Genomic DNA, 10,213 nt, shown 5'->3' with positions numbered 1-10,213 from the left:
TGAACCCCCACCTCTGCAGAGACAACACAGAATCCCCAACCTGCTACACCACAGTGGGAACTCTGAGATTTTTATTTTTAATGGAATATACTGAGTACTTTTGTGTTATTGGTTGGAAGGCATGAAAAAATTTCCCCCCTGCTTGAAAGAGGGTGGCTAATATAACAACTATGGTGTAGAATATCTTTACATGCCAAGCACTGAGCCAGGAATGTTCTAGAAGCATCATTTAGCCCTCACAGCAATCCTGCCAGGTGGGTACTATTTCTTCCCCTTCTCCAGGTGAGACCCTGAGACTCAGATAGGTCAATTTGTCAGTTAAGTCACAGTGAAGGGGGAGCCAGATTTGAGTATAGGTTTTCTGGTGCTAACCTGGGGACTTTTGAGAGAGGCAGAATTTCCCAGTATCACTCTCCTGCTTCCATCTCCACTACGTGGGAAGGAAGGTAAGAAAGACATTTCTTTGACTATGTCTGACTTTATTTTTTAAAACCTTCTCTACTCTTATGACAAGACCCCTACTGCTCTAGTGTAGCATATAGTGGTCAGTTATTTTTCTCAACCACAATGTCCCATACATAGCAGGCATATTCTAGAACCATGCTGTTCAGTACAGTAGCTACTAGCCCAGTGGCTTGCAATCAGGGGCGATTTTTCCCCCTTAGGGGACATTTGGCATTGTCTGGAGACTTTTTTGGTTGTCACAGCTCAGGGGAGGGTACTACCGGCCACTGGGTAGGGGGCAGGATTGTTGCTAAACATCCTACAGTGCACAAGACAGCCACCACAGCAAAGAATGATCTAGTTCAAAATGTAAATAGTACTGAGGCTGAGAAACTCTACACTAGCCATGTATGGCTATTTTTAAAACTGTAAATTAATTCAAGTTAGAAAAAAAAATCCAGTTCCTCAGAGTCATTAGCCACATTTCAGATGTTTATTAACCACACATGGTTAGTGTCTGCTGCACTGGCCAGTACACACACATATAGATGATCATAGAAAGTTCTATTCCATGGAGTTCCCGTTGTGGCGCAGAGGAAACGAATCCCGCTAGGAACCATGAGGTTTTGGGTTCCATCCCTGGCCTCGCTCAGTGGGTTAAGGTTCTGGCGTTGCCATGAGCTGTGGTGTAGGTTGCAGATGTGGCTCGGATCTGACGTGGCCGTGGCTGTGTGTAGGCTGGCAGCTGTAGCTCCGATTAGACCCGTAGCCTGGGAACCTCCATATGCCGCAGGTGCAGCCCTAAAAAGACAAAAGACCAAAAAAAAAAAAAAGTTCTGTTCCTCCATTGTTGCAGAGATTTCTATTGGGCAGCACTCTTCAGATGCTGGACAAATGGGTGGTTTTTTTTTTTTTTTTTTTTTTGTCATTTTAGGGCTGCACCTGTGGGATATGGAAGCTCCCAGGCTAGGGGTCAAATTGGAGCTTCAGCTGCTGGTGTACACAATAGCCACAGTAATGCCAGATCCGCGCCACATTTGCGACCCACACCACAGCTCACTGCAATACTGGATACTTAACCCACTGAGCGAGGCCAGGGATCCAACACACATCTTCGTGAATACTAGTCGGGTTAGTTACACCTGAGCCACAAAGGGAATTCCTCAACAAATGGATTTTAACTGCCTTTTCATTTCTGATTTACATGACACCTGTGACAATTTAGTAATGGTGGCTGGGGCTTGTCTTCTCTCTTGAGACATGAATGTGGGACTCCGTTGCATCAAGAGACTGAAAGAAAATATTGTACCTACTTAAGGCAAATCATAACCTGTAAGATGACATATGGCCTAGATGATCTCTAAAGATATTTCCTAGGTAATTTTCTGTGATTCTAAATTCAATTTGCTATGTGGAAAAGACTCAAGAATATTGTTCTAAAATGCCGGACTAGTTGCCCAGCAGATGGTGCTGCTGCCACATACTTGCAGAAGCAAAAAAAACGGTTGCTCCTCATAAATTGTAAGATACTTTATAACATAGGCTCTGGAAATTTCCATGCGGGAATGAAAACTTTGTAGTGATAAATTCCATTGACACTGGGTTTTCGTCTTCTCTTACATTGTGCCCCAAAATTCAAATGTGACTTTATATCACCTTCCTGCTCCTTTTTTTCCCCTTCTTGATCTGATCATGTTTACCTTTATAACTGCTCAGAATTTACACAGTAAATGAACACCAACACCATACCACCTGCTAATTCATTTCATTTCATTAATTCATTTATTCAGGACATATTGAATGAGTGCCTGTATCTGTTCCAGGCACTAATCTAGGCATCAAGGTGGCCGCAGTGGAGATGGTCAAAGATACTGACCTTCTGGATCTTAAAGCTCTAATTTGCTGAGGAGTAAGGCATTGTAGGCATTTTGCTATTGTTTTCTTTTTGAAAGCACTAGTTTAAAAATATAGCCTGGTTTCTCATACAAAATATATTGGGCAGACTCTTGCTTCTGTGAATCTTCTCTTGGCCAAATCCTCTGAGTTTAACCCAGGACTGTACAAATTTACTAAAACAGCCTTTTTCTTTTCAAATGTTCCAGACAGTTAACCAATTTGCAAATCCATATAATAGATGGTCATCTCCTCAAAGGGGAGAAATACCACCGTCACCTCCCTCTCTGCAATTTAGGAAAATTTCAAATTACGTCACTTAGCAATGCTCAGAAAGAAGATTCTATTTAAAGAGGAAGCCTATTTTTATGAATCTAGATGTGGTTATATTTATAAGTGACATATACCTTTGAACGCTTTATCATCATGATCTGGCACAGCCTCATCAATTCCATCATCAAAGCTGTTTCGGTGACATTTAATAGAACCCCACCTTCTTGAATGGGGGATGTAAATTTTTAGTATAGTGAAACCATTTTTTAAAAATGGTAATTACTTTAGGAGTGCAAACTCCCCACATATTTCTTGTAGCCTGGGCTCATACTGTGGTTTACTACATTCCCTTGTTTTCATCCAATAGAAATGCTGACCCATTGGTACAATTTATGTTACAGCCAAAGAAGAAAGCAAAAAGAGGCCAGTGAAGGATGATTGATTGATTCTGTGTTTGTAATTGGGGTTGATTGACATGGTCTGATACTCTGCGTCCCAGGCTGGAGTGGTTTGGTCATTAAGCAGTCATTCAGGCTCAGAAACAAGGGACCCAGATGTGCTCTGCTGTCTGTTCTGGGGCACAGGGTTGGGCATTTACAATATAATGAAAGCCCAGCATTCGGGCTTGTGTCTAAGACCCAGTCAGCATCAAAGTCAGCTAAACGACAGCTGGCATTTTAAAGGGCTTGCTAAGAGCTCGGCCCCATGCACCAGTGTTTTATAAGCTTTACCTTCAACCTTCATAACTCTATTGCCCCCCTTTTCCAGTTGGGGGTGCAGAGGGGGTAAGGAATTTGCAAAAAAAAAAAAATCACTTAGATGATGAAGCCAGAATTTAATGCAGAAGCCGGAACTCTTAACCATTATACTCTCTGCCCTCGGATTTTCTTCAGTAAGTCCCACTGCTCTGGGTTCCTAGGTCCTAATGCCCCCCTGCCTAATTTCCTGGAGGCAGGTCTTAGAAGTGGAGGGTGGAGCCGAGTCAAAGGTCAAAGGTCTCAGCGTGAGGTCAGAAGCCTGTTGGGGTTTAGATTGATCATCATCTGGCCGTTTTCCCAGGCACAGGAAGCAGCCTGGGAGCCCTCAAACTTGCTGCCTCTTGGGGCACGTGGGTCAGCCTTGCCCTGCCAGTGACGCTGGTGAGTACAGGATGCCGCCCCATGGGACCAAGCTCAGGGTAGCAAATGAAATTTGCTTTTGAGCTGAGAGTATTTTCCACTAACTTTGCCAGTGACAAAATCTTTATCTGTAACATGCAGGGAGTGGAGGGGAAGCTGTCTGGGCTTTGAGCATAATTGGCTGTTCATTTACTAGTTCTGTATATTTGTTTGGTTTTTCTTGCTGTATTAGTGTTCTCTTACTGCATGACAAATTCTCACAAACTTAGTGGCTTAAAGCAATACAAATTTTATGGTCTTCTAGTTGATGTATATCGGAAGTCCAGGCATGCTGGGACTGGGTTCTCTGCTCAGTGTCTGCCGGGGCTGAAATCCAGGTGTTGATTCTTATCTGAGGCTACAGTTCTTATCTGAGGCTGAGGGCGTCTTCCTCCAGGATGGGTGGTGGTTGGAAGAATTCAGTCCCTCGCACGTGTGGGCAGCCAGGTCTTTGTGTTCCTGCCTGCTAGCTGTCAGCTGAGGATTGCCCTCGGCATCTAGAGACCACCCACAGTTCCCTGCCACAGGACACCTTCCACAGGAAGTTCCCAGCCCGGAGGCTGGCTTTCTTTAGGCCAGGTGGAGTTCATCTCTTGCATCTACCTCTGCACTGCTACCAGTGGAGGAAACCCTCTGCTTCTAAAGGGCCCACCTGATTATCAGGACAACCTGGATCATCTCCTGATTTGGGATCTTAATTACATCTGCAAAATCTCTTCAAATGAGCACCTAGATTAGTGTTTAATTGAATAACTGGCAGAAGGGGTGTGTATACCAGGGGCCCACGTATCTTGAGGACATCTTAGAATTCTGCTTACCATATGTGGTTAATAACCATCAATATTGTGTTAATTAATATGAAATCTGATATATAATAACATAATAATGGTTAGTTTTGTTATATAATCAAACATGTATATAGTGCTTAACTCTGTCAGGCATGGCTCTGAGAATTTCACAAACATCAACTCATATAATACTGAAAATAATCCTATGATATAGATGTGTCATGATAGACATTTTACAGCTAAGGAAGCAGCCACAGAGAGAGGTCAAATAACTTCCCCCAGGCCACACAGGCCTGTCATGGACCACATACTTAACTTTAATCGCATTAAGTCTAGATCAACAAGTTTAGCAATGATGAATGAAGGGGTAAGTGGGGCCGAAATTGGATTTCTTGGCCTTGCCTCCATTCTTTGGGAACCTGCTAAGTACAAGGTCACTAGCACACCTGCCTGCAGATGAGATAGGGGAGTGCTGTTCTCTTTTGTGATGGCCTTCATGACTCTTCTGTAAATCTAGGTATGTTGTGGGATGAAAGTGTGTGTCTCCTCAAAATTAATGTGTTGAAATCCTAACCCTCCCCCACCCAGAGTGATGGTATTAGAAGGGTCTTTCGGACGTCATTAGGTCATAAAAGGGGGGCCCTCATGAATGGGATTAGTGCCCTTATAAAAGAGGCCTTAGAGAGCTCCCTCCCCACTTCCATCATGCAAGGGCACAGAGAGAATATGGCCATCCATGAACCAGAAAGCCAGTCCCTGCCAGACACCGTATCTACCGGCACCTTGATCTTAGTCTTCCCAGCCTCCAGAACTGTAAGGAATAAATACTTGTGTTTAAGCCACCCAGGCTCATTATGGAGGTTTGAATGGGACCAAGGCAAGGAAGGTCAGTTTCAACTAGGCAGATGTTTTACAGGAGACTTCACTAAAGTTGATACAAATTAAAGGGGAAACCAAATAACATGCTTATAAAATGAAGCTAAGTTTGCTACTGGCCCACCTCTTGGCCTAGCCCCTGACCAGCTTCCCTCAGGCAGGGGACATGGGGCTTTACCTCTCTTGACTTCCCTTCAGCCCTGACCTGTGACGTCTCCTCCATGCCCAGGAGAGCGAAGCCCAGAAACTCCAGGTCTGCTTTCCATACTCGGGTTCCTGATCCGATTCCTTGGTGATGTCATTGGGAATGACCAGCCCCCACTCACCAAAGCATGGATTACACTACGGCCACAGGAGGTCTGTCAGAACAGATGGCCTGGCAGCCCCCAAATATCAGAGGAATGCACCAGCAGAGGCATGATAAGGGGGCCTTCTGGTAGATGTAATGTGGAGGTTGGTTCTGCTGAGTCAGGCACAGGCGCTCCCGGGTCTTCCTGTGTCTTTCTCCAACTCCACCCTGCAGGTTTGGCTTCCACCGTGGACTCCTCTTGATGAGGAAATTTTTGAACATTCTTGGCACCGGTCTCCTCAGTGTAGAAAAGGGCCCACCCTTCACGGTGTATCCTTCATGATGGGCTGGAGGAGAACATTGTACACCTGACACGCCCTCCAAGACATTTTCATCCCCTTCAAGTGTATAAATTCTCACTGATTTGACAAGATTGATTTTCTATCCTTTGCTTTACAAAATCCATTGTGAGGCTGAAGCAAATAAAATTGATTTCCACTCACTTTTCTTCCCACTCAGGGCCTCTTTGCTCCCTCCTGATGATATGAGATTTTTCAACTTTGCCCTTTTGAAAAGCTTTTTTTTTTTTTTTTTTCAAACTGGCCTATGTGGGAATTTTAATGTGATGTTTTAGGTGTTTACGCATCATGGATTTATATGATAACTCTGTTGGACACCGAAGTTTTTATGTTGTAAACACTGGACTAGGACCATGGAAATTGGGGATGGTAGATCTGGCTTTTTGTTCAATTCACCTGTTGTGCATTTGCCTTATGAGTGCACTTCAGAAAGCCTCCAGAAATTCCTTCCTCTGAGTTTCATTGTACAGAACCAAATGTAGTGGGTCTGCATTGTACTCTTCTACATAGGATATAAGAAACGTCCTGTGTCTTTTAGTTCTCAAGTGAATTTAATTGGTCCCACACCACTATAAGCCTGGCTGGAAATTCAGCCTCAGTCATAATATGGATCCCACTGGAGGGTTAAGCAGAGATCTCAAGGGTCTTATGTTGCCCAGAACATGCAAGGAGGGGCTCCCAGTCTTAGGTCTAGGTGCCCACAGATGAGAGTTGTTGTCCTGGCTCACGGGGTTCCTTGGACGCAGGAGGCTCTGTGGCAACCATGTGACCTAATGCTCAGACAGAGGCTGGGCGCCCTAGTGCTTGGAACCCAGCCTCCTTAGAGAGACCTGGTAGCAGTTCTCTCTTAATGCTGCACCACTTCTTCAAGCTGTTGTGTGGGAAGAGGTCAGGAGCACATGCTTATGGCAGCCACCCAAACACCACATCCCCTTTTGGTCTTAGGGAATTAATGTCTCCATGTCAGCAAGTTCCACCTTAGGTCTCCCAAGTGTTCTCTCCCTTCCAGCTCTTGGAAAGCCTAGCCTGATCCCCTCAGTGAGTTTCAGAAATCCAAACCAGGAAGGTGGGCATGTCACTCAAAATGTGCCTGCCCTTAGGAATCCCTGCTTCCAACCTCACCTCATACATGTTTGTGAGTCTGGGGAAGTCCAGGCTTGAGTAGTTCCTATTTTCCAATGAAACAGGAAGAGTGAGTATGAAGTTAGATGGAAAGGATGGAAAATGCTTATTGCCTAGAGTAGGAAATTGAATTCTATGAGAGAACCATGGTAGGATTGTTAGCTATGCAGTGTATTCACAAGAGATCTGTTCTCATGATCGTGTTTCTTCTCCAGCCACACTCAGTGTGCAGGTGCAGCTGTGACATGGGTGCAGAGCTGCGAAAGAGAGCCAAGGGAGTTGGAGGAGTACTCAAGGGTATGTCTAAACTGGGCAAGGAAGGATAGGAGGACATGGGAGGACAGGGCTTGTGGATAGTTAAAAAAATTGGTAGGGCCAATGGACTGGAAGTCCCAATGACCTCAGTGAATCAAAGAGCTGTTGGAATTGGAGTCAAGAGTACATGGGTTAGATCAAGGGGGATTGATGGTTGGTAAGAGGCTCAGAATCAAGATTTGGGGTGTAGTTTTGTTACTGGAGATGATAGACCCTGGGTCAAAGTGGGTGGATTAAGGAGACGATCATTGGAAGTGAAGGCTGCAGGAGACAGAGAAGTGAGAATGTGAAATGAACTATCTTCTCCGTGAGTTGAAAAATCATCAAGAACAATGACAAGCATAAAAGATTAAGGGGAAGACAGCTAGGTCTAAAAACCAGACATTTGTTGATGACCATAACAAGGAGAGGTGGTGGGTTGAATCCTCAGATTGTATACATTAAAAAAGACATAGATTTGAGGGAGAAGAGAAATGATCGGGAACAGAGGTTTGTAAAGAGTGACTGCCAGACCCAATCCATCTTGCTTCTATTTTTTTGTTTTATTAATCTTGCCTCCTATTTTTGTAAAGTTTTATTGGAGCACAGCCATGTCCATTCACTTACATATTCTCTACATCTGCTTTTGTGCTATGTCAAAGTTGAATAGTTATGACAGAGGCCATAAAGCCTGCAAAGCCTAAATTACTTGATATCTGGTCCTTTATAGAAAAAAAAAGTTTGCTGATCACTGAACTAGAATTAGCAATGAAGAATATTAACCTCATAGTGAAAATAAGCACAATTAATATCACAATAACATGTCAAATCTCTTTGTTCCTTACAGGCTAGATCTGCTCTAGGTCACCAGATCAACCATTTTGACTCTAATAGGTTTTTTTTTTTTAAATAATGAATCAACCTATTGGATGGCTGCAATGGCAGATTGGCTGGCTGCTTTAACTTTGCGCATGGATATATTTTTCCATAAAATATATCCATAAAATATAGCCGGTGTACATGATTTTAGCGTATGAAATGTACAGAGGTAAATTTCCTGTGCCAAGGCCAGGTGGCCATTTATTCAAACATAAACTGTGGGCCATAGCACTACCCTATGGTTTGTTAAAGTACTGAGTAAAGATCCTACTGGATCAGTCTTCCACCAAGGATTTCCTATTCTAGTTTACCTTGTTCATTGTTACTAACCTTAAGAATGGGAAGCTGGCTTACATGACTTTGCCCAGTATAATGAGACAGTGACCACTCATATTCCTTCTCTGGAAAATTTCATTCAAGCAATAAAAAGACTCAGAGAATGGTCAACTGAGTCAAGTAAATGGTGGGGCACCAGAGGAGGTATTCATGTATGCCTGTTGTTAACCTTCTTGAAATTAGCTTTTTTGATTCCTGCTCTTCCTGGAAACTGAATTCTGTACAGCTTCTTCCACGAGATCTTTGCCCTTTTACTTAGACTAGCTTGAGCAGATTCTATTCCTTAGAACTGAATAATTACTAAAGCAGTCTGAGTGCTAAGTTCTTGGTCATAAGGGGGTCCATTGCCTTGTCTCAGATTAAGATGTGTTCCTCAGGGCAGTCATCCTTTGTACCCTTGGTCATAAGGAGAAAACTATATGGAGGTAGCAGCACAAATGCAAACTAGTCTTTACTCTTAGGAAGGCACAAAGCTGACAGAAGCCAAGTCCATTGGTATGCTTTTTGTAACAGACTTTTCTTGTCTTCATAGCAAGGACTGATACTCACATATCAAGAACCACTGGGGTTATCTGTCACTCAAAGATAGCCTAGGGATTCTTGCCAACAAAGCTCAAAGTGAGCATTTGAGGTACAAATGATTTCCTTGGAAGGTTTTTCTGAGCTGGAACATCGCCTTGGTCATTTTCCTTCCCGCCTTTTCCAGGACTGACATTGACTGTGGTGTTTGTAGAAACGTATTTCAAATGTGGTTGTATCAGTTATGCTCTGAACCTGTCAAACTGCAGTGATTGAAAAAAAAACACATTAAAAAAATGCCTCCAAGCCCTTAGCTACTGACAGTTGCTGATGGAAACAGGCCCTGTTGTGCCCTTTGGCTTATTAGTAAGTCCTCCTGATCCAATCACTTCCTGTGTTAGATGGTTTTAGTGAAAATGTGTTTTGCTGTTTGGGATTTAGAGGCAAAAGAGAGGAAGAAACAGATATGTGTTCTAGTACCAAATGATGTGAAAACACTACACCAGAGATGTAGAAAGCTTTTGCCCCATGGAAATCCTGATGTCCCTGATTCCAAGGATCTAAGTAGACTCTGTTTTCTTTTCTTTTTTTCCTTTTTTGCTTTTTAGGGTGGCACCTGCAGTATATGGAGGTTCCCAGGCTAGGGGTTGAATTGGAGCTGAAGCCACTGGCCTACGCCAGAGCCACAGCAACCCTGGATCTGAGTTGTGTCTGCAACCTACACCACAGCTCATGGCAACGCCGGATCCTTAACCCACTGAGCAAGGCCGGGGATCGAACTCACAACCTCATGGTTAGTAGTTGAATTCGTTTCCACCGTGCCCCAATGGGGAATGCCAGACTCTTATTTTCTAGAGTGTTCCAGATCAGTGATGACTCCTTTCCCTCTGATGAATGAATAAGCAGTTCTCTGTCATTAGTTCAGTGAACTGTGGCTGGAAGGCAGCTGTTGTATGACCTGCATGCCCCCACCATGGCGGAGAT

The 10,213-nt window shown here is 43.8% G+C and overlaps 1 long non-coding RNA gene across 2 annotated transcripts in view; it reads left to right on the top strand.

The window, feature by feature from the left end:
• The window catches only part of LOC110257731, a 124,919-nt gene continuing 116,248 nt past the window's right edge, over positions 1,543-10,213 (top strand). For both annotated transcript variants that reach the window (XR_002340661.1, XR_002340660.1), the window contains exon 1: positions 1,543-3,749. This is a non-coding gene — a long non-coding RNA (uncharacterized LOC110257731). The remainder of the gene's footprint in view (positions 3,750-10,213) is intronic.

Source organism: Sus scrofa, chromosome X (assembly GCF_000003025.6).
Source record: "Sus scrofa isolate TJ Tabasco breed Duroc chromosome X, Sscrofa11.1, whole genome shotgun sequence".
Classification (NCBI taxonomy): domain Eukaryota; kingdom Metazoa; phylum Chordata; class Mammalia; order Artiodactyla; family Suidae; genus Sus; species Sus scrofa.
This window is presented reverse-complemented; position numbering and strand designations above follow the sequence as displayed.